At 44.6% G+C, this 21,566-nt stretch overlaps 1 protein-coding gene across 3 annotated transcripts in view; it reads left to right on the top strand.

The window, feature by feature from the left end:
* Window positions 1–960: 960 nt before the first annotated feature.
* Window positions 961–21,566, top strand: part of Atp8b1 (ATPase phospholipid transporting 8B1) — a 116,926-nt gene continuing 96,320 nt past the window's right edge. For 2 of the 3 annotated variants that reach the window (XR_011704790.1, XM_027949072.2), the window contains exon 1: window positions 961–1,511. The gene's annotated coding sequence lies outside the window, so the exon portion shown is untranslated. Of the gene's footprint in view, window positions 1,512–10,003; window positions 10,104–21,566 lie in introns of those variants that run through there. The other variant, XM_071602715.1, reaches the window with a different exon arrangement.

Genomic DNA, 21,566 nt, shown 5'->3' on the forward strand with positions numbered 1-21,566 from the left:
TCTAGTGCAACTTCATTTTACAAATGAAGAGAGAGAAAAAGACTAACCAGCAACACCAAAGATCAATGCGACAGATGAAAAGGAACCTTGGGGCAGTCTTGAGCTTTAACAATATGAGTTGGATCAGTCAGTGGACATTTGAACAGCCCTCTCCACCCAGCTTCCATCCCTAAAGTTGTAGGTTTCACCTCCTCAGTAAAAGCCTCCTTAATGCTACCAGTTGGGAGCTTGAACTAAGGCAGGAAGTCAGCCTCTCTGATTTGCAGGTAACTGATATTTGTCCAGGAGACCTATCTCCTTTACAGCATTGAAAGTAATTTTTCTTCTTGCAGCGCTCAGGCTTGAACCCACGGCCACGCTAAGCAAGCGCTCTGAGCTACATCCTCAGCCCTTAAGCAAATTCAAACCATTGACTTTCCTCGATTCTGATACCAGTGACTTGTCCATAGCAAGTGCACAGTAAGAACCTAGCGAACTGGGAGTTAACCGGTGAAAGGCGTGAACTGTACTTGCTGCGGGAAAGCACGATTCATACTACAAACACCAACCAGTAACGAAGGAGGCAGGCAGATCCAAAATCACCAACTACATTGCGTAGTTCACACACAGCACCTTAACTCCGAGCGACTTTGGTCTCAGTAGAGTCTAGTCCACTTGCTGCAATTAAAGGAAAAGTTGTCTCCACGTCTTTCGGCGTCCTCTCTACTCCTACCCTTGGCGCTGCGAACCGCGACGCGCACTGGGTGACTGGTCCGGGAACACGGCTCCCCTTACAGAGGGAGTTCAGGTTCCGGGCGCGGAGGCCCCGCCAGCTTTCCAGGCTGGCGCGGTCACCGACCCCAAGCTGTGACCAAGCCGGCAGAGGGCGGGAAAGTGACGCGGAATTGATGGGGCGGGGTGGTGACTGCAGCCCAGGGACTGGAGCGCCTGGGGTACAGTGAGCGACAGCAGCTGCCGAGTCACAGGCTAGGAGAAGCGGGAGGGCGCGCTCCGGGCACCATCAGGGTGCTCACCTGCTGCCGGGACGCACGAAGGACGCAAGACTCGACTTGGGCCGCTTTTGCCAACACTAGGGCCGCCTGTGGGAGGGGTAGAGGAAGGACAGACGGCCTGGCCCGCCCCCAGCCCCAGCCCCAGCCCCAGCCTCAGCTTCAGCCTCATCCCCAGCCTCGCGCCGTGGTTGCGCCTGCCGGAGGGAGACGAGAGGCTCCTCCCTGGAGCAGAGAAACCAGTTTGGCCGGTCCGGCAGAGCCAGGGGAAAAGGGCGGCCGTAGAGGAAGGGCGCACTGACGCGGGGCGGGGGAAGGCGGGAGCCATTGGCGAGCCACGGCAGCCGGAGGAGTCGCCGCCAGCTGGACACGCTTCCCGGGGCCCCCGGCCAGCCCCCGTGCGCCATGAAGCGCTAGCGCGGCTGCAGGGCTGGGGCCGGGCGGGCGGCGGCCAGGTGCGCAGCGAGGATTGGAGCGGCGCGCACCCGGCGGATGCCCCAACCGGGGCCCAGCGAACGCTAGGTAAGAGGAGCGCGGCGCCGGGGCCCCCGGACTCCCCAGTCCCGTCAGCCTGCCAAGGTCCCCCGGCACCGATGGTGGTCCCCGGGCCAGCAGACTCCAGGGATCCCAGATGCGGTGAAAGCAGCTGTCGGCCCCCTGGACTTCCGAGCCGGCAAGGGTGGGATTTGTGTTGGGGGTGCCAGGAGCCTTCGCACCCTCGGGGAAGGCAGACTCCTCTGTGAAGAGGTCTTTGGGATTTTCACCTTTCCCGGGGCGAGAACTTGCGGAAGCTGTTAAGAGTTTTTCGTTGGTTTGCCATACGCCGCCGGCCCGGGGTTGAGCTCCAAGGTGTTAAGTCAGCCAGGGCTTTGAAGTGCCGCTGGCTGCCCTGCAGTGGACGCCCCCTCTCTGGGAGTACCCCAGTTGCCGGGTTCTGCAGGGATGCCTTCCTGGGGCGGATGCCGACGGCTTGGAAACTGAATTTAAGGCCAAATGTATCAAGCCTCCGCCGCACCTACGAGAGGGATGGAGGTGGGGAGTGAAATCGATCGCCTCCGCGACTCCTGCTTCAGGGCCAGGTACCCCCAGCCCTTGACATTTTCCTTGAGTTTTAATGCGAGGTGGGGGACGGGATGGGGAAAAGGACTGCTGTTGCCGTAGGGTAGGTCCGCCAGCTCCCTGGCACTGCCGCGGGCCATCCCGTTCCCTCCCGTTTGACGTCTGGAGCTGTCATCTCTGTGCTTGTGTAGGGGCCACTTGTTGGGCGGCGGCGGGAGATGTCAATGAGAAAGCGACTGCTTTAACCTCCCACAGCTCCAAACCCCTTCCCCTGCCCAAAGGAAAGAAAAACCTTGAAGTTTCTCCAAGGGAGGTGTGCGCGCATAATCCCCGCCCGAGGAGCTCGAAGCACAAATCCCCGGACTCCGCCTAGGCGGAGGACTAGGTGCGGAGAGGATGCGAAAAAGGGGCAGGGGAATTAACGCGCCAAAGTAAAAGGAACCCGGGCTACATTCACGCTCAGTGAGTCCCCTCGGCCTGCACGCAGTGCCTACGGCGGTCTCCTACCCTTTCTTGGGTAGCTCGGACACCAGTGAATTCCTCTCCGGGAAACTGCCCTCCTTGTTGGCGTGAAAGGATTCGCTCCCTTCACTGGTTGCGTTGCCTTCAAAATTCTGCCCCGCACTCCCTCCGAGAATTAAACCGGACAGTGCTAGTGGAGTGTTGGGAGACCATTTACCATCAGTTACCAGCACACAGAAAGTTACTGACGGAGGTTAACTGCTTTAAGGAACAAAAGCTACAAACCATGATAAAGTCTCTGTGAATAGGAAACAGAAGCTCATATAAAAAGGAAAACAGCACAAAATGGGACGTAGAAGCTCTAATTCTCATCGTCTAAGGAGTATTTCTGGGTTAGGCCTAAAATGCCTTTCATTAATTCTGAGTCTATTGTTGTAGACCTTTTAAAGCCCTATTATAAATGCATATACTGCGCAAAAGATGATGAATGGTTATTAGCTGATTAATTTCTGGGGAGAAGTCACGCCTGCCTGCAGTTACTCCTCTGAAGCCTCCTAATGATTTTTATTATGTAGTGGAGGCTTCCTTGTTCTGATTTTGGGAGCGAAACCCTATCCGCTTTGTTCATTTGTCATTGTCTAGTCGCTGGGCTTTGATAATTTTTAGTGGTTCTTTGTGTAGGTTACTGAGAGGCAAACAACCTCCCAGCCAGCTCAGATGCCACCTGTGTGAGCTTAGGGTCGGCTCTGTTAAGGCTTTCCTTCTGATTTTTATTTTAAGAAAATTCATACCCATGTTCACTTGTTATTATTTCTTAGTGATGAAAGTGGGAGGTTTTGTTCTGTTCGGTTGTTTTAGATTGAGGATTTAAAATAATGATTCAGTAAAGAAGTCTTCCTCTGTGAGGCACCTTCAGAAATAATTCCAGGTTCAGCCTGTGTCGGCCTCTGGGATCCTAAACCGGGCCTTGTGCAATAGCAAAGCAGCGGGGACTGTTTCTTTCCCTTTTTTTCCTCCCTTCTTTCCTTCTATCCATCCCTCCTTCCTCTTCCTTGTAAAGCAAGGAGTAGTGAAAAATACATGGCTTTGGAATTCCACAGATTCCAATTCTTTTACTTACTAAATGTTTAACCTTGGGGGGATTCCCTAATTTTCTCTGCCTGTTTACTCTTTGGGACAGGGGGAGGTATCATCAATCTTTTGGGGTGATTAATTTAATGAGAGAATATGTGAAAGTTTCTTGGGGTGTTTGAGTGTTGCTTTCTTATTTTCTTTATTAGATAGATTAATATTATTATTTTTTTTAAAGAGAGAGAGAGAATTTCAATATTTATTTTTCAGTTTTTGGCGGACACAACATCTTTGTTTGTATGTGGTGCTGCTGAGGATCCAACCCAGGCCGCATGCATGCCAGGCGAGCGCGCTACAGCTTGAGCCAAATCCTCAGCCCTTGATTAATATTATTTTTAAAATAGCATCATGCACAGGTTGTATGTATGTGTGTGTGTGTGTGGGGGGGGGTCCTGGGGATTGAACCTAGAGCCTTGCACTTCTAACCACACATTGGCACTTTTGAAATATTTTATTGCCTCATTAATTTAAATCTGTTTTAGTTTTTCATAAGCAATAGTTGTAGAATGTGGGTGATCCTTACAACTTTAGAAAGATTTCAATTTACTAGTTGCCTTTGCTCTGTAGTTAAAGTCATTGTAAAGGAAGCCTCCACACTTATAGATATAGAGGAACCTCCTCTTTAGGGATGGAAACAAGTTTTAGTGTGTTCATTCATGTCCCTGTCTCCAAAGAGAGGTATCATTAAAGTTTCTTAAGTACTTGATTTTAGAGTCTGTTTCTACATTGGTCTCCCAAGAAGATTTTCTTTGTGGTGTCTTTAGATATCTGGTAAGTTTTTAGGCTTTTTTTTCTTATTAGCGTCGTCCAATATGATCAAATGTATTTATGCCAGTAAGTCTTTATCTACTTATTAAGTAAAATTAACTTGCTCCCAGAAAAGTTTGAATAACACAAAAAGTAAATAGTTTATCTTCTTCATTCTGTTAACCAAGTTACCACCAAATTCTCATCCCTGTGTCCAGCTAAAATATCCAACATAAGATCTTTACAGGCTCTGTCACTGAAGACCGACTCTATGAGGGATGATTCTAGAAAAAAAAAAATGATGTGTATGTGTGTGTATACACAAGTATGCATGTTCATATAAATGTACACATATAACAATTTATATTCTTAAAAAAATTTTTTATCATCTGAACACTTGGGAAGGTATTAGTACTCTTCTTGAGTACTTCTAATTGTGTTTCTCTTTTAAATACATTATTGCCAAAACCATCCACAATGGCAACTGTGTTTGACAACTGGTCCTGGGGAGCAGAGTCCAGAGGCAGTGAAGTCTCTGTATCCTTTGACCCAGGCTGGGATCCAGGCCTCAGGCTTCCTAGCTGTATGACCTAGGATGAGTTATTTAATCTCTAGCCTCAGTTTCCTTGTCTCTAAATGGCATATATAGTAGTATTACCTCACAGGCAATGTGATGAGCTCCAAGTGAGATGCTTTAGGTAAAGGAGAGAGCCCAGAGCTTAATAAAAGTAGTCATGAATATCATCCTCATGTTGCTGCTGCACTGCCATTGCCTTGCTCCTAGGCTCCGTAGGAAACAGGAATCATTCTACATATTAGTATTTGTTTAGCAAACATTGGTGCCCTTTTGCACCAGGCACTGTTAAGAAACAGTTTCCCAGAGTAGGGGCAAGGTCCTAAGCCTCCAAATCTATGCTATTGTTTTGCAGCTCTGGCTGACAGCTGGGAGGACTGGCTTGCTCAAGGAGCTCAGTCACAGCCTTGAGGGGCCCTGGCCGCCCTCTCAAAGAAAGGTTACCTCCTCCTGCACAGAGGGGACAGACAGACCACTGCTGTGTCTCCTTAGCATCTCACTTCCTCCTGTCTTCTCTCCCTAATCCTCTCTGCTCCTGGTGTTAAATTCTGTTCCCTGTTGAAAACTCAGTAGCGTCTGAACTTTGTGGCTTCACAACAGTCCTCTCTGCAGGGTTTCCTTCATGGTGGAGCCTGGGTAAGAGTTGCTAATGACGGAGAACCTTGATTTAAGCCTGTTTCATTTATTCCTCCTTCTTTCAACTGTGTCAGGGAATTACCTCCCTCTCTAGGAAAGCCTATGAGGTTCCTAAAAGGCACAGAAGGCTCACAGACATTTTTTTTCTTCTTTGAGAAGACAGTTTCAGGTTCTCTCTCTTCTCCTGCCCTAGACACTGTCCTCTCTGCATGGAGAGATGGTCGCCTTATGGCCTGGGCGACTGCTGAGGTCACTTCTAGCTCTGAGAGTGTATTAAATGGGTCAGAGATAGGCTTAGAAGTTGCAGAAGGTCTCAGGGTGGGAAAAGCACTTCTGCAGGGGAAGGTTACTCCTGTGTTGGGAGGCCTTTCAGTAGTGAAAGCCACTCACTCTCTCCTCACAGGCATGACTGAGGAGCCTGGGGCTTCTGCAGTGAGCATGTGTGGAGCCTGACCTTTGACTAGTAGCTCAGTCTTTATTTACAGGACTGTTGTTTTATGGCTTTGTTTCTTTGCTGAGTGGCTTTTGTTTCACTAGATTGAGGTTTGTTTGATTTAGGACAGGTTATATTTGAATTTTTTTTTGGTGGGGTTGGTGAATGGTGGTGGCCAGGGAGTAGCTCGGTGGTAGTATGTGTGTTCAACATGCATGAGGCCCTGGGTATGATACGCAGCTCCACCAAAAAATTAAAAAAGAAAGCCAGAGGTCACACAAAATCAGTTTTTCTTTCTTTCGTTATTTCTTTTAAAACTTACCTTTCAGGTTTATTTTATTTTCAGAATTATAAATTATTAAGGTACAGATTAATAGAGTGCACTGTGACATTTCCGTACAAGTGCATGTCAAGTTTTGATAGTACCCACCCTCCCGATGACCCTCTCCTGCCTTCTCCTCTCTTCCCACTCCTCCCAGTTCTCTTCCCCTTCCCTTATCCTATTACTCCCTTTTCTACTTTTGCATTGTCTTTCTTTTATAATTTTTTTGGTTTTATATATGAGAGAAAACATGTGACACTTATCTTCCTGTGTTTTGGCTTATTTCTCTTAACAAGAGATCTTCTGGTTACATCCACCTTCCTGCAAATGGCATGATTAAAATCAGTTTTTAACCTTTATCCAAATTGAGTTGAGCTAGAAGATTCTCCTCAGATCTCCTCAGGCACCAAACATCGATGTCACACAGTATTGACAGTCCGTTTTTGCTGTATGGTGAATTCACTATTTATTTTATGAAGTGTGTTGTGATTTGCACACAAACCTGTGCTTTGTCTTCTCAGGACCCAGTGAACTATTAAAATGATTCGTTCTCTGTCCATGATCTGTGGATCCAGAAGAATCGCTTCACATTCTCCCTGAGAAAATAGATAGCCATGTGACTTGGCTGGCTTAAATATTTACTCACTGGGGAGATGGATCAGTTTGTGTGTATTTAATGCTGGGAAATATAGGCTCCGTCTTTATATTGGAAAATAAATGTGTGGGTCCTCTAAGTCGGGCCCTGCCAGCTGTTAAATAAACCTCCAAAAATTTTAATTCAACAAGAAAGCCATGTGTATGTGAGAGGAAAAGGTCATCAGACCACTGAGATTGTGGGAATTAAGTGAAAAGTCTTTGTTGCTTTTGGTAGCAGAACACCTTTGGGTTCATCATGATCTCACTCTGTTAGTACAGAAGTTTATTTCCTGGGAGGCTTTTTAAAAAAAATTGTGGATAAATATAGGCAAAACAAAATTTACCATTTCAACTACTTCTAAGTTTACAGTCTGGTGGTATTAAATGCAATGACAGTGTTGGACAACCAGCCAACACCAGGGTCCATTCACAGGACTTTTTCATAATCCCACACTGAAACTCTATATCTATTAAACAGTAATTTCCAGTTCACCCTATTCCCAGTAATGGTTAACCTTTATTCTGGTTTTCTCTCTGTGAATTGGATCACTCTATGGTTCCTCATGTTAAGTAGAATCATATAATATTTGTCCTTTTGCGACTGGCTTATTGTTCTTAGCATAAAGCCTTCAAGGTTCATCCATGTTGTCACATGCTCCAGAATTTCCTTCTCCTGCAGGGTGAATAGTATTCTATATCCGACGTTTGTGTATCCGTTCAGCTAAACGATGCCTGCTCTGGTTTGTCTGTTTTTGAGGATTGGGAATAATGCTGCTGCTGACCTGAACATGTAGGAATCTGTTTGCTGATGTGGTTTTTCGAGCTCTAGAGAAATGTATCTTTCATAAATTAGATGGATGGAGACGTGTGGTATTTAATTCCATACTTTGCTCCAAAACTGCTGGGAGAGAACTTGGGGGACTAGGAGAATGGCTATATTGGAGACCTGTGAGGGACAGCCTTGTGCCTTCTTTTCAAGCTGCTCTTAGTAAGCTGACAGGTTGGTCTCTCTATCACCCAACTGGCCTGCCGTGGAGTTGACAGCTGCTATGTGCCAGGGCAGGTGTGACAGCTTGGGATACATGGCTTCAGTACCTGGCCATCTGCACAGACCACAACTGCCTGTGGAGAGGATATACCAGGGTGGACAAAAAAAAAAAAAAAAAAAAATCCTAAACTTCCTTCTAGAGTTCAAAAAAAGTTTTAATTGAATACTTAGGTGTCAGATTATTTTCCACCTTAAGGTAGAATCCATGGCTTTAAAACTAGACTCTAATAAAGAAAATGTGGCACATATACACAATGGAATATTACTCAGCCATAAAGAGAAATGAGATTATGGCATTTGCCAGTAATGGGATGGAACTGGAGGCTATCATGCTAAGTGAAATAAGCCAATCCCCTAAAACCGAAGGCTGAATGTTCTCTCTGATATGTAAATGCTAACACACAGTTCGGTGGGGTGGGCAGTGGAGGTTCACCGGATTGGGCAGGGGTGAATAGGGATAAGAGAGGGGGATGGGAATGGAAAAGACAGTAGAATGAATCACACATAACTTTCCTATGTTCATTTATGAAAACACGACCAGTGTAACTCCATATCATGTACAATCACGAGAATGGGAAGTTATACTCTATGTATGAGTAATATGTCAAAATACATTCTACTGTCATGTGTAACTAAAAAGAACACATTAAAAAATATAATAAAGAAACAAATTCAATTGCTGAAAAAAACAACACTAACAAAAGACAATCTAAGGCTCCAAGGCAGAAGGTCAGTTGTAGACTGCAGCATGGCTGAGTTGCCAACTGTTGTATCCCCCTAAGAGTGTGTGGCAGCTTAAAGCCAGGAGCCCGTTGGAATTATATGTCAGTGGGTCATGTTAGAAACCGCTTAACCTGTATTTTCTTGGGGAGGTGGGGGTGGGTACCTGGGAAATGAACTGTATTTTCTAGAAAACAAAGGTATGTGATATGAGTTTATACTCATAAGTGCCCTAAAAATTAGCCAAATGGGAATTTGCTCATTTGAAAAGCAGGATTTGGGGGCTGGGTTTGTAGCTCAGTGGAAAAGTGCTTGCCTAGCACACGAGAGGACCTGGGTTTGATCCTTGGCACCACATAAAAATAAATAAATTAAATGCAAGTATTGCGTCCATCTACAACTTAAAAAATAAAAATAAAATTAAAAAATGAGAGTAGGGTTTTATTTATTTATTTATTTATTAAGATTTTATTTTATTCCATACTGGGAATTGAACCCAGGACCTCGTGCCTGTTAGACAAATGCTCTATCACTGAGCTACATCCCCAGCCCAGGGTTTTCTTAAAAAAAAAAAAAAAAAAACAAACTTCAACCTAAAGTACCACGGTCCCTGAGTGTCCCTTCCTCTTTCCAACCTCAAGCTAATCACAACCACAGAACGGCTCCTGGGGCTAACATAGCTAATCGGGCCATGTGACACTTTGAGCAGCTCTACATGTTTAAGATAATTTACAATTTTTTTATAGTCTTATGCTTCCTCCGTTATAGAGAGAAAAGTAAATATTCTCTCAAAGGTCAGTGTGAGAACGTCAGGCCTCGTGAATGGTGACCTAACTGGCACTTAACATGTCCTGAATCTTTGAGATCAATTGGACCAAGACTATTTAAAGCAAAAGAACACTGGCGGACCCTGACGTCTTAGTTAGGGATTGTTGTCATACTTGGAGCTCTGTCATGACACTTCCTGTCTCCTGGGTTGTTCCCAGGGTGGAGGCCCCTCCCACCAACCCTTACAAAGTCTGAAAAAACTGAGGCAGCCGCCAGTCAGATGTCCCTCAGACGTGTAAGGGTTGCACTCCGTGTGCCAGCTACCTGTCTGTGCTAGTGAACAGAGGAGAGAGCCTGTCCCCAGGTGGCTCACTCACATTTGGGTGACAAATGGGAGAGACAAGGATATATAATGAATAGGAAAATGATACAGCACGCTCTGAGACATGCTGGGAAGACGGAGCAAGCTGCAGTGTCAATAGAGGGGTCACCCCTAAGCGCTCAGAAGAGAGGGTGGCCCAGGAAGATCTGCAGAGTGTACCAGGCAGAGGGGACAGAAAACTTGGACAGGTCCTGAGGTGGGAGTGCCTGGCTTGTCTGATGAGCAGAGGGGGCTGTGACTTGAGTGAGTCGGGGAGGGAGGGAGAAGGAAAAGAGGAAAGCAGAGTGGGGTGGGGGATCCTGCAGGACCTCCCAGGCTGTGTAAGGACTTTGGCTTTGACTTCGTGTGAGCTCGAGAGGGAGGGTGCCAGATGTTGCTCTTTGAAGAGATGAGATCTAACTAGGGTCCTTGTTGCTTTGTGAAGGCCAGCAGCAGGTAGGCTAGGACTGGGGTGGGGGTTGGGAAGGATGCTCCTGGGCAGGGATACCAGGTAAGAGGCTAGACCAGGAGAGCTGTGATGGAAGCTTCCAGCAGAGCAGCAGCCTTGGGGGTTCAGATGGGGGACGGGGGTGGGGGGGGTAGGGGAGGGCAGGTTATGGGACTAGATAGATAGAGATGTAAATTTGATTTGATAGATTTTAAAGGCATCAGGATTTCCAGACAGATTGGGTGTGGCTTAAGAGAGGGGCCAAAGATAACCTGGCAGAGCCTGGGTTGCAAAGAGAAATCTGAATCTTGGAATGCCATAAATTCAGTGGGCTGCATTCAGATGGCTGGCCATAGATCATAAAGAAGCTCCTCAGAAGTAGACATATAAGGTTTTGTTCAGAGAGTCCCATCTGTGTTTATCATCAGTGTGTCTTCCTAGTTTGGCAGGGCGAGAGGTTGTTAGAAAAAGGGAATGGTTTGCAGGGAGCACAGACCTGTCCTTTTATTGGTGGGAGGGTGCTCTGCAGGCGGTCCACGGGCACCGAGGAGGGAGGCAGCCCTGCAAGACAACCCCCCCCCCCCTTCCACAACTCCAAGGTACTGCTCTTTGCCAATTGGAAAGACGAGCTCTTCCCAACCCCTCAGAAATAAGGGGCGCTCCCTCCCCCATCTCCATTCACATGAGCCTTTAAGGCAAAACTTGTGAGACAGAGTTCGGGTGCGATGTAGGTCCTTGTAAATATTGGGGTTTTTTTTTGGCTTTGGGCAGTAGTGGGGATTGAGCCCAGGGATGCTCTACCACCAAGCTACAGCCCCCTCCCCCTTTTATTTTATATTTTGAGACAGGGTCTCATTAAGTTGCCCAGGCTGGCCCCCAGCTGTGGAGTGCCAGGACTGACTACAAAGTCCACAGAGTTTGTTAGTCATCTAAAGATACTGGCTTTCTGGTGGCCTCATGATTTTCTTTCACCCAATGATTCCATAATTATTTATTGGATACCCACTACTCTCCAGGCCCTGTGCCAGTACTAGTGGCAGATACAATGTGGAACAAAACCAGCATGGTGGTTCCCTACACGGAGTTCTCAGGGTTGTTGGGGTGGGGAGAGAAGAATAGATGTTGAACAAAATAGTGAGCAAGAGGGAAGTTGATTTTGATATATGCTACGTGGATGAAGCATTATGCTGATGAAGATATTGTGCTAAGTGAAATAAGCCAGACACAAAAAAAGTAAATATTGCATGAGTCTACTTACCTGAGATGCCTAGAATAACCAGACTTGTAGAGACAGAAAGTTGAACAGTGGTCACTAGGTGCTGGGGAATATGGGGAGTTATTCAATGGATACAGAGTTTCAGTTTGGAAAGATGAAAAAGTTCTGGAGATGGATAGTGGTGGCAGTGGCATCACAACCAACTTTTTAAAATGGTTTAAATGGTAAATTTTATGTTGCATGTTTTTGGGCAGTGCTGGGGATTGAACCCAGGGCCTTGTGCATGCAAGGCAAGCTCTCTACCAACTGGGCTACATGGCCCACCCCTGTTGTATGTTTTAAACCACAATGAAATGGTCCAGGAGAGTCTCTTGGAGGAGGCTATGCTTGAGACCTAAGGATGAGAAGGCATCTGTCCAAGGACAGTTGGTGGGGGAATTATGTGCAAGACCCTGAAGAGGTTGATGCTTAGTGCTGTGTTCTGAGAACTATGTGGAGGCCAGAATGGCTGGGGTGCAGGGAGCAGGCTGAGGAGCACGGATGAGGCCCGGCCAAGTTGTGGAGGATCCGATGGACGCCATTAGTAGATTTTTAAGCAGTGGAATGATATAATTTGGTTTCTGGTTTGGGGTGATAAACAAGAGTATGTCGTGGAGAATGGATTGGGGTGGGAACAAGACAGGAAGTGGGGAGGATAACAGTGCGGAGGCTGCTCTGGCATGTGGAAGAACTCCTGGGGGCTTGGGCTGGGAGGATGGGAGTGGACTGAGAAGTGGAGAGTAGGAGTTAACCCAGCTCCTGTGCATGCCAGGCAGGCACAGATGTGGACTCTTAGCCTTGATGATGGGTTAAGTTTGAAAACCTAAAAGAAGTGTCCGGTGATGCTCACGACTCAGGACCATTCTTTCCCATAATGTGTATTGGGTGACCTGCTGTTTTTATTCAGAGTGTGCTTCCTTTCCATGTTCACACTAGCTGGTCCACCCTGTAGGGTAGGGATTGACTGGTCTCTGTTTTCTAACAATGGAACTATAACTTGCCTGAGGTCTCTGAACTAGTAATTGACAGAACCAGAAATTGCACTCAGGTCCCTAGACTTCCCAGGTAAGGGGTCTAGGAACACCTGAACGTTGCAAAATCCATCCAAGTGACCCAGAGTCAGGGTTGCCAGATATAGCAATTAAAAATACAGGACACACAATTAAGTTTGAATTTCAAGTTTAAAAGTGAACAGTTTTTTTGTTTTTGTTTTTGTTTTTTTGGTACCAGGGATTGAACCCAGGGATGCTTAACCACTGAGCTGCGTCCCCAGCCCTTTTCATTTTTGATAAGTATGTCCAGTATGATATTTGGGACTGACACTAAAAATTATGTGTTGTGTATCTAAAAGTCAAATTTAACTGTGTGCTCTGTATTTTTTTCTGGTAACCCCACCCTGAAATGAAGTTTCGGAACATAAAACTGTGATTTGAGAACTCCCTCTTCTTATAAATAAGTCCTGAAACTTCTATGTATTTTGTTTTACTGGGGATTAGGAGAGGAGGATTGGCTTTCGTAGTCTCTCAGAATGATGATGTTGTGATATTTTCCTGGTCTTCGAGGAGTATCTGTCATTTGTAACATTAATGCAGGTCCCCAGCCCTGCAAATATCAGCTCTGTGAGTCACTGAATGGTGGTTTGACTTTGGCTAAGAATACCAATTCTTCACATTTTTAGACCACTTTATAGTTTTAAAATTTGGGGAGTTGGCAGGATAGATGTTATTTCCCTGGAACACAGAAGAAACCCAAGGGAAAGCAATGTGTGGGTGGTGGGTGGACATTGGCAGGAACTGGGTGGGGTGCTCTTCCTACTTCTAGTTTAGTGATAAGCTGTCAATCTCTGAGCTGGAATCCCTTTGTGCTTCAAATGATGGGCCTGATATTTCACAGCTCACCCTCCTGTTGTAATTTCATGGCTCCACATGATCTCATTCGTCATAAGCTTCCCGTATTTAAAACTTTCAGGGTGGAATTAATTTTAAGCACTGTAGGTTCAGATGACAAGGAAACATACAGCGATGTACAGTGGATTCTGTTTTATTTGTTTTGCATTTGCTTTTATTAATTATTTTTATTTCCACACAATGAATACTATAGTAGGTCCCCTTTTTAGATAAGGCCCTTTTCATTTAAAGGTTTTGTCCCCCTATTTTGAGAGATGATAAATCTTCAGAAAAAAACACCAACATTCATTTTCCTGATCATTGAGGTGTGACAAGCTTGAGAGTATTTTTAAAAGAAGAGATTTATTTTTGAAAGTTGAAAATAAGTGCACCAACACCTGTAATCCCAGCAGCTCAGGAGGCTGAGGCAGGAGGATAGAGAATTCAAAGCCAGTCTCAGCAAAAGTGAGCCTCTAAGCAACTCTATGAGACCCTGTCTCTAAATAAAATGCCCTGACACTAAATAAAATAGAGCTGGAGACATGACTCAGTGGTTGAATGCCCCTGAGTTCAATCCCTGATACACCAAAGGAAAAAAGAAAAAGAAAAATCAGTGAAGCCAAACTATCAGGAAGGTTTTTGAAACCAGTTTTGAAACAAGCTCAAGGCAAGGCAAGGACCAAGCCACCATGAGAGGAAATGTCACATTGTTGTACCCAGAGCCATACAACTTCAGTGATCCCAATAGACCTGCTTTTTATCAGGTGAGGTTTTATCAGATGAAGTTTTATCTTCTTATAGGTTTGTTTGTATGTGTCATAGGAAAATCAGTAAGCATGAAGTGGTTTTAAATGAACTTGGCACATAACTAAGAGTGTATAAAGATCAGTGACCAAGCTGGATGTGGTGGTACATTCCTGTAATTGCAGCTGCTTGGGAGGCTGAGGCAGGAGGATTGCAAGTTTGAGGCCAGTTTTCAGCAATTTAGACCCTGTCTCAAAGCTGAAAAATAAAGAAAAGACTAGGGATGTAGCTTAGTGCTAGAGTGCCCCTGGGTTCAATCCCCAGTACTATAAAAGAAAGAAGAAGAAAAAAAAAAAAGAGCATTGCAAGAACTAAAGTACATTTTATTAGCAAAATTAAAATCTTGTTTGCCACTTTGCCTTAGGCACTGGGCAATGATTTCCAATCTAAAAAATTCTTAGAACGTAACAGGAATATTACAAAGTTGATTATCTTTAAACATTTATATTTGAATACTATTTTTTAAAATAGTATTTCTATTATAACATCCTGTCAGGCAGTCTTTGTATCCTATAGAATTTGTTTAAAGTGTAAGTTAGTTCTGGTGTTTTTCTGTTCCAGAATGCCCCCAAATCAATTTGGTCCTTCATGTTTGGCTGCATTTTATCATCTTTACGAGAGGAGATAAAGATGAGAGTATCTCTTCTTTGAACTCAGTCAAATCTTGATTTTGTAACTGTCTCTGACATTTTTGGTTTCTAGTTTTCATAAACCATTAAAAGAACCAATTTCATTATTGAGATGAAGGGGCTCAGATGAGAAAATCCAGCAAAACCACAGCCTTAACGTCCCTGCCTGCATTAAACTTGCTGGCTCCTTCCTCCTCTGTCCCTGCCCTAACCTAACATGAGATCATGAGACTTTTGTTTAACTTCTTTGCTTGTTTTCCAGATTATCTCAGACACCACTTTTAGACCAACTCTGAGCATCCTGTGTTTGCAGGCATCTGTAGCAGTAATATAAAAAAATTCAGGGTTATTAATATTTAATAATTATTAATATTAATAGACATTAATATTAATAGATATTAATATTAAATGATTATTAAATATTAATAGGTAGGGGGAAAGGATTCAGTGCAAAAGGAATAAGGATAACAATAAAATGTTTGATTATAAAAATGTCATTGATAAAAAAGGAATGTTTTCACTACTGGGACAGAACATGCCTCCTCTGTCTCAGGGTCTCTGCACATACTGTGTTCTTTGCTGGTGACTGTCTTTCTCCTCCTTCCCTCTACCTGATGACCAGGTGCGACTACCTCCCAGAAGGCTTCCTGATTCTTGTCCTGATTCTTGTCCCTTTCAGGTCAAAGTGAGAGCCCTTCTTGTTTCAGTGGCTCTCTGGACAGTCCTGCCCTAGGATGATTGTTGCCATCTCAGGATGGTAGCTGGCTTTTATTTCCACATGCCAGTCTGGCTTGATCAGTGCCTAGGTCGTAGTTGCTTGGACTCTGGTTTTCAAAGTGTGTTCCCTGGACCAGCAACACTAATGTGATGGTGAACCACTCTGGACTCTCTGACTCAGAAGCTCTGGGGCAGGACGTAGCAATCTTTGTCTGTATGTATATGTTCACACCAGGCTGCCACCTCACGTAGCAGAGAACAGCACCTCAGTAGGGTTTACACCTCCTGCTGTTCTCCAGTCCCATATTAAATAGTGAGGTCAGAGACATCCCTTTTTCTACACTGGCATTAGCTGCTGTTATTAAATACATATGAGAGAGAAGACATTGAACAACTTTGAACCAACAACTGTTGGCTGTTTTTATAGTGACCTGGTAACAAAAAAGAATCCATTTTGGTCTAATTAGGTGTATGTTATGACTCTCATGCCTTCAATAAATGGCCAGAGGAGAATAACCAAGTTCTTGGACCTTATAACTTAGCAAAAGAGTCACAAACACACATAAACATTTACTTAGTAAAATAGTCTCGAACAAAAAATGGATTTGGCGTAACTTTTAGTATCTATTGTCATGCTTTAACATCTCTGGAAAAATGGATTCTTGTGACATTTTGGTTTCAGAGACTTATTTGCAATGGTGTACAGAAACTCTTAGACCATTCCTGCTCTGAGCTATGAACACAGCTGGCCATGAAAACAGCTGGTACCTGTTCTGTCTTGAGTTGTTATTGGCAAAGCCAAGGGATAGAGAGTTTTCAAGATTTTGAGAGTATTTGGGGGTTAGTGTAATTCTAGTTGTTTCCTAATGCGATGGAGCAAAATCAAGCTTCAAACTTGGCCTGTCTCAGTCAATCAATTTTCGGTGCTTGTCCACAAAACCAGAACATGAGACATTCTAGTGATCCAGGAAGCTCTTACCCTGGTTTTGCTATGAGGTTTCTACAGGATCTAGTTTATTAAAGACATTTTGGTAAGGTATCCTTAACCTAACCAACCAGAGTTGATTTTGCCTTCCTGGGGACATTTTAGGTTGTCACTACTCAGGAGATGTTACTAACATCTAGTGGAAGGGACCAGGGATGCTGCTAAAATCCTACAATATGTCGGAGTTGAGAAATCCTGTCCTAAACCCTTAAAATGCTGGGGCCCCACAGGACTCATTGCCAACACATTTCTCACTCCATGCAGTGTACCTCCCATGTACCCCAAACCTACCCCATTGAGAAGTGAACCTCCACCCATTTTAGAAGGTAAGGCCTCTCCAGCTGATGCTTTCATGAGAAATCCTTTCATAAGAAATCTCCAAGGTCCGATGCTTCTACCTCCAGAAGACCTTGGCTCCAACCAATTACCCCTACCTCTGCTGCCCTCCATTAAGTTCAAGTCACCATCCTCCCTCCCTTCCCTGGACCATTCCAGTAGTCTCCTAACCAAGGTCTCCATTGCCACCCTGCCTCCTCCAACTCAGACTGCCAGTCGGATCCTGGGTCATGTCCACACCCAGCAGCAAAACCTTTTAGTGGCTCACCACTGCAGCGATGACAGCTCGGACCCCTGCCTCCTATTAACTCCATTCGTGTCCTCCTCAGCCTCTGTATGGAGCGTGGCAAGTCCTTCCCTGTGCCAGGAACTTCACATTTGTTGCTGTCTCACCTGAGACACTCTTCCACAGAACCTCCTCCTTATCTTTCACTTTTTGGCTTGTGTCAATTCTCAGAGTCTTCTCTGACCACTTCTGCTAGAGGAGGTCCTTCCTAAACCAGGCATGGTGGCACACACCTGTTATCCTAGCTTCTTGGGAGGCAGAAGCAGGAGGAAGATCACGAGTTCCATGCCAGCCAGGGCAGCTGAGCAAGACCCTATCTCAAAATAGGAGCGAAAAAGATAACCAAGGAGCTCCCTCCAAGTTTTTCTTATATTCATCACAGTGTAACCCTTTATTTATTTGTTGGATTATTGGAATGCTGTTCCTGTGAGGTTGGACACTCCCTAAAGAGGGACCACATCGGTCTTGCTCACTGTAGCTCTGTGGCTGACGAAGACTGAGTCCTGCTGTTGGAATAATGTTGACATAATATTGTTGAGAGTAGTTACTGCTTGGTGGTGAGCGAATGAGGACTAGATATGATTGAGAGAGGCAGTAAGAAATGTGAGCTGTGGGATCATGAGGAGGGGAGCTGCTAACTCAGTTAGGGGTGTTCAGGAAGGTTCCTAAGAAGGGGTTATATTGGAGAGTCATTTTGAGAAGAATGATTTGAGGTTTCCCAAGCTTAGAAAATGATAAAAAGTTCCAGTTGGTGTAGTTGGGAGAAATGCTTGAAATTAAATGGATCCTAGAGAAAATCTAGGATCACCCAGAGAGTGCCAACTTCCACCTTGTAGACCAGCAGTGTGCCAAACGTGAACTTTCATGAGATCCTCCTGAAGATCTTGTTAAAAATGTAGATTTGGAGTTTGGTCATGGGTGAAGTTCTCCATTTCTAATAAGCTGTAGACAAGGCAGATGATGCTGGTCCATGGGCCTCACTTTGAATAGCAAGGACATAGAGAATAGGAGAAGACCAGAAATGTTGGAATGACTGTACCACGTCTCTTCACATGTGCTAGAGGAGCTTACTTATGTTCTCTTCAATGCTTAATTTTCTTTTAGATCATCTCCTTGTGGTTTTATTTAAAGTTCTTATTCTCCATGGGCCTTCCCATGTTATTAAAGGAATAGGAAAAAACAAGAAGACTAGTTACGCCACAGGTGTCCACCCTGTTGTGTGCTGGTCATCAGTGTCAAAGGACCACAGTAAGCATGTTAGTACTTTTGTTAAACACCAAGCCACTCAATATTATCTTATCATTGCCTGCATTCCATCAGGTGCCCTGTCCTCTGCAATCTGCAAATTATTTTTGTTATGGTTTCTCAGTAGAGTATTTTTGGTCTGGATGGTGTGTTTCATCACTTATACTCCTAGGAGTATGATGGAACTTCCCTCCACTAGCCTCTGTATCTTCAGAAAAGACAAAATAGGATTAATCCAATCTGGTCATCAGTTGGAGGGTGAATTTGTTCTCCTAAAAAAAAAATTATAGTTATTGGCATATATACACAATGGAATATTACTCAGCATTAAAATAGAATAAAGTTATGGCATTTGCAGGTAAATGGATGGAGTTGGAGAATATAATGCTAAGTGAAGTAAGCCAATACCAAAAAACCAAAGGCTGAATGTTTTCTTTGATATGAAGGATGCTGACTCATAATGGCGATGGGTGCGGGGAGCATGGGAGGAATGGAGGGACTTTGGATAGGGCAAAGGGGAGGGAGGGGAAGGGAGGAAGCATGGGGGTAGGAAAGACAGTGGAATGAGATGGACATCATTACCCTAAGTACATGTATGAAGACACAAATGGTGTGACTTTACTTTGTGTACAACCAGTGACTTGAAAAATTGTACTCTATATGTATAATATGAAATGAATGGCATTCTGTCGTCATATATAACAAATTAGAATAAATAAATAATTTTTTAAAAATAAAATGAATTAATATGAACAAGAAAAAAATTATAGTTAAGCAAGCAGTTGAACTTCACATTGTCCAGAGCCTCCTTTAAGATGCATCTGGCATGGGTATTGAGGAATTTCTATGTGTGGGTGTGGTCATTCATTCTTGGCTTTCTGATAGATGAGGTCCTCAAACTTGGCTGCACATTAGAACCACCCAGGAAGCATAAAAAATGTTGATGGCTGACCTGAGGACTTCACTTCCAGAGATTCTAATTAATCAAACAGGAATACACCTAGGGCAATTCTAGTGTATAGTCAAGACAGAACTGCTTGGGAGGTAGACAGTGTCAGAGTCTATACCATTTATACCATGTTTTTAGTGTATCAGAAATTTGCTTGGGCCAACCAGGCACAGTGGTGCATGCTTATAATCTGGCATAGAAGGAGGCTACAGCAAAGGATCTCAAGGTCAAGGCCAGCCTCAGCAATTTAGCAAAATCCTAAGTAACTTAGCAAGATTCTGTCTCAAATTTTTTTTAAACAAGGCTTTTAACCCAAAAGGAAATGTGGAAATGTCTAGATAGGAACCTATAATGGAAGAGATTGAAATACATGAGTGGTGTAAGATAAGGAGGGGATTCTGCAACACATCAGTCGTGGGTGGCCTTGATCAAGACACTGAACTTCATAGCTCAGGTCTGTGGAGTTATTTGCTTATGACAAAGTGCTTTCACTTGCAATATCTTATTTTCTCAAGAATTCTTAGGAGAGCAGGGCACCTTGCCCCTCTGATCCTCTCTGCACAGTCTTGTGTTGTCTGCGATTCAGCTGCAGCATCCCTGTGGCCTGTGGGCCTCCCACAGATTTTCCGGGCTGGGTCATGTGTGGCTTCCCCAGGCTCCCATGTTCCTGGCCGTCCCATCCTCTCCTGAAATTACTGTATTCAACTTTAAAGTATGCATTGGGGCTGTCACCCTATGAGATGTAGTGAGAGGGTCACCATAACTTCTTCCTCCCTAGTCCATGAAGGGAGGCCTTCAGTAAATGACGAGTTAATTAATTAGTACATTCATTTCCACTTTAAAGATGGGGACACTGAGGCCCAGGGAGACTAAATACACCTCCAGTACTCTTAACCTTCCCTCATCTTTCTAAGCTCTGGATCCATCTTCTCAAAAGAAAGTATTGGGACATTTTCTTGAACAACTTTGATAGCTCTAAAATGGGTTGGTTTGTTTTATGATTTTAACTAGTATTGCCAAAATTCAACGAAACACTCCAGACAGGGGTGAATCAATCTCAAGAATAAAGATATGATCAAAGTAGTCCACCTTTTGGCAAGAAAGAAAATTCATATCACACCTCGCCCTAGAACAGGACCCCAGCCCTGACTGCCGGGCATTGTAATCCCTTCAGGGACCTTTGAAAAAAGTAGAACTTCCTGTCTGAAATCCCCAAGTGATTTTGAAGCAGAGAAATCAGGATTTAAGGTCTGCTTTTTGGTGCTCTTGGAGATTACTCATATTTGACCAGCAGTGAATGATTTTCAAACCTGGATTTTTAGTCAGGTAACGGTGGTACACACCTGTCATTGCAGTAACTGGGGAGATGGAGGCAGGAGGATCACCCATTTCAGGCCAGCCTGGGCAATTTAGTGAGATTGTGTCTCAGAATAACAAATAAGAAGGACTGGGGATGTAGTTCAGTGGTTCAACCTCCAGTAGCAAAACCCCAAAACAGGAACCCCAAACCCCCATTTTGATGAACCGTAAACAGCTGGCTGATCCCAAAGCAGCCTCAGCTGAGCAGCCGCGGCGTCCAGGCCACACACACTGCTGAGAAGAGGAAGTTGCCTTCTGCTTAAATCATGCCCTATCAGGGATGTGGCTATTGAGACTGGACTCTAGACCACTTAGAAGTAATTTCCTAATCAGTTAGGATGATGAGGGGGAGGAAGGCTGGGTATGCCTGAAATTGAAAGAAGGGAAGAAATTCAGAACCACATCCCTGCTCTGTGAGGGTGAGACTGTCCCCAGATGGACTAAGGTATGGGTATCATAATATTATTGCCATCAGGCAGCCCCTTTGGCTAAAGCCAATTAAGAGATTTTGAGAGTTGCAAAATTTTAAGGGTCAAGCAATTATATTTTGTGGAGTTTAAATGAACACTACAGAATCCGGGTGGCCAGGTCCAGCCTCCCCTCCCTGTCTTCACAGAAGTTTCTCTGTCCTGGCCTCCCGCCTGCCAGCCCTGTCCTGGAAGCCTGCCCATCACAGTTTTAATTGTTAAATTCCAGGAGCGTGAATATATGTAAACATACAACAGGATGTTCCTCCCAGCTGTGTGGAGGGACCTGGAGCCAGCAAGACGGCCTCCTCCTT

The sequence above is a fragment of the Marmota flaviventris genome, chromosome 16, assembly GCF_047511675.1.
Source record: "Marmota flaviventris isolate mMarFla1 chromosome 16, mMarFla1.hap1, whole genome shotgun sequence".
Lineage (NCBI taxonomy): Eukaryota > Metazoa > Chordata > Mammalia > Rodentia > Sciuridae > Marmota > Marmota flaviventris.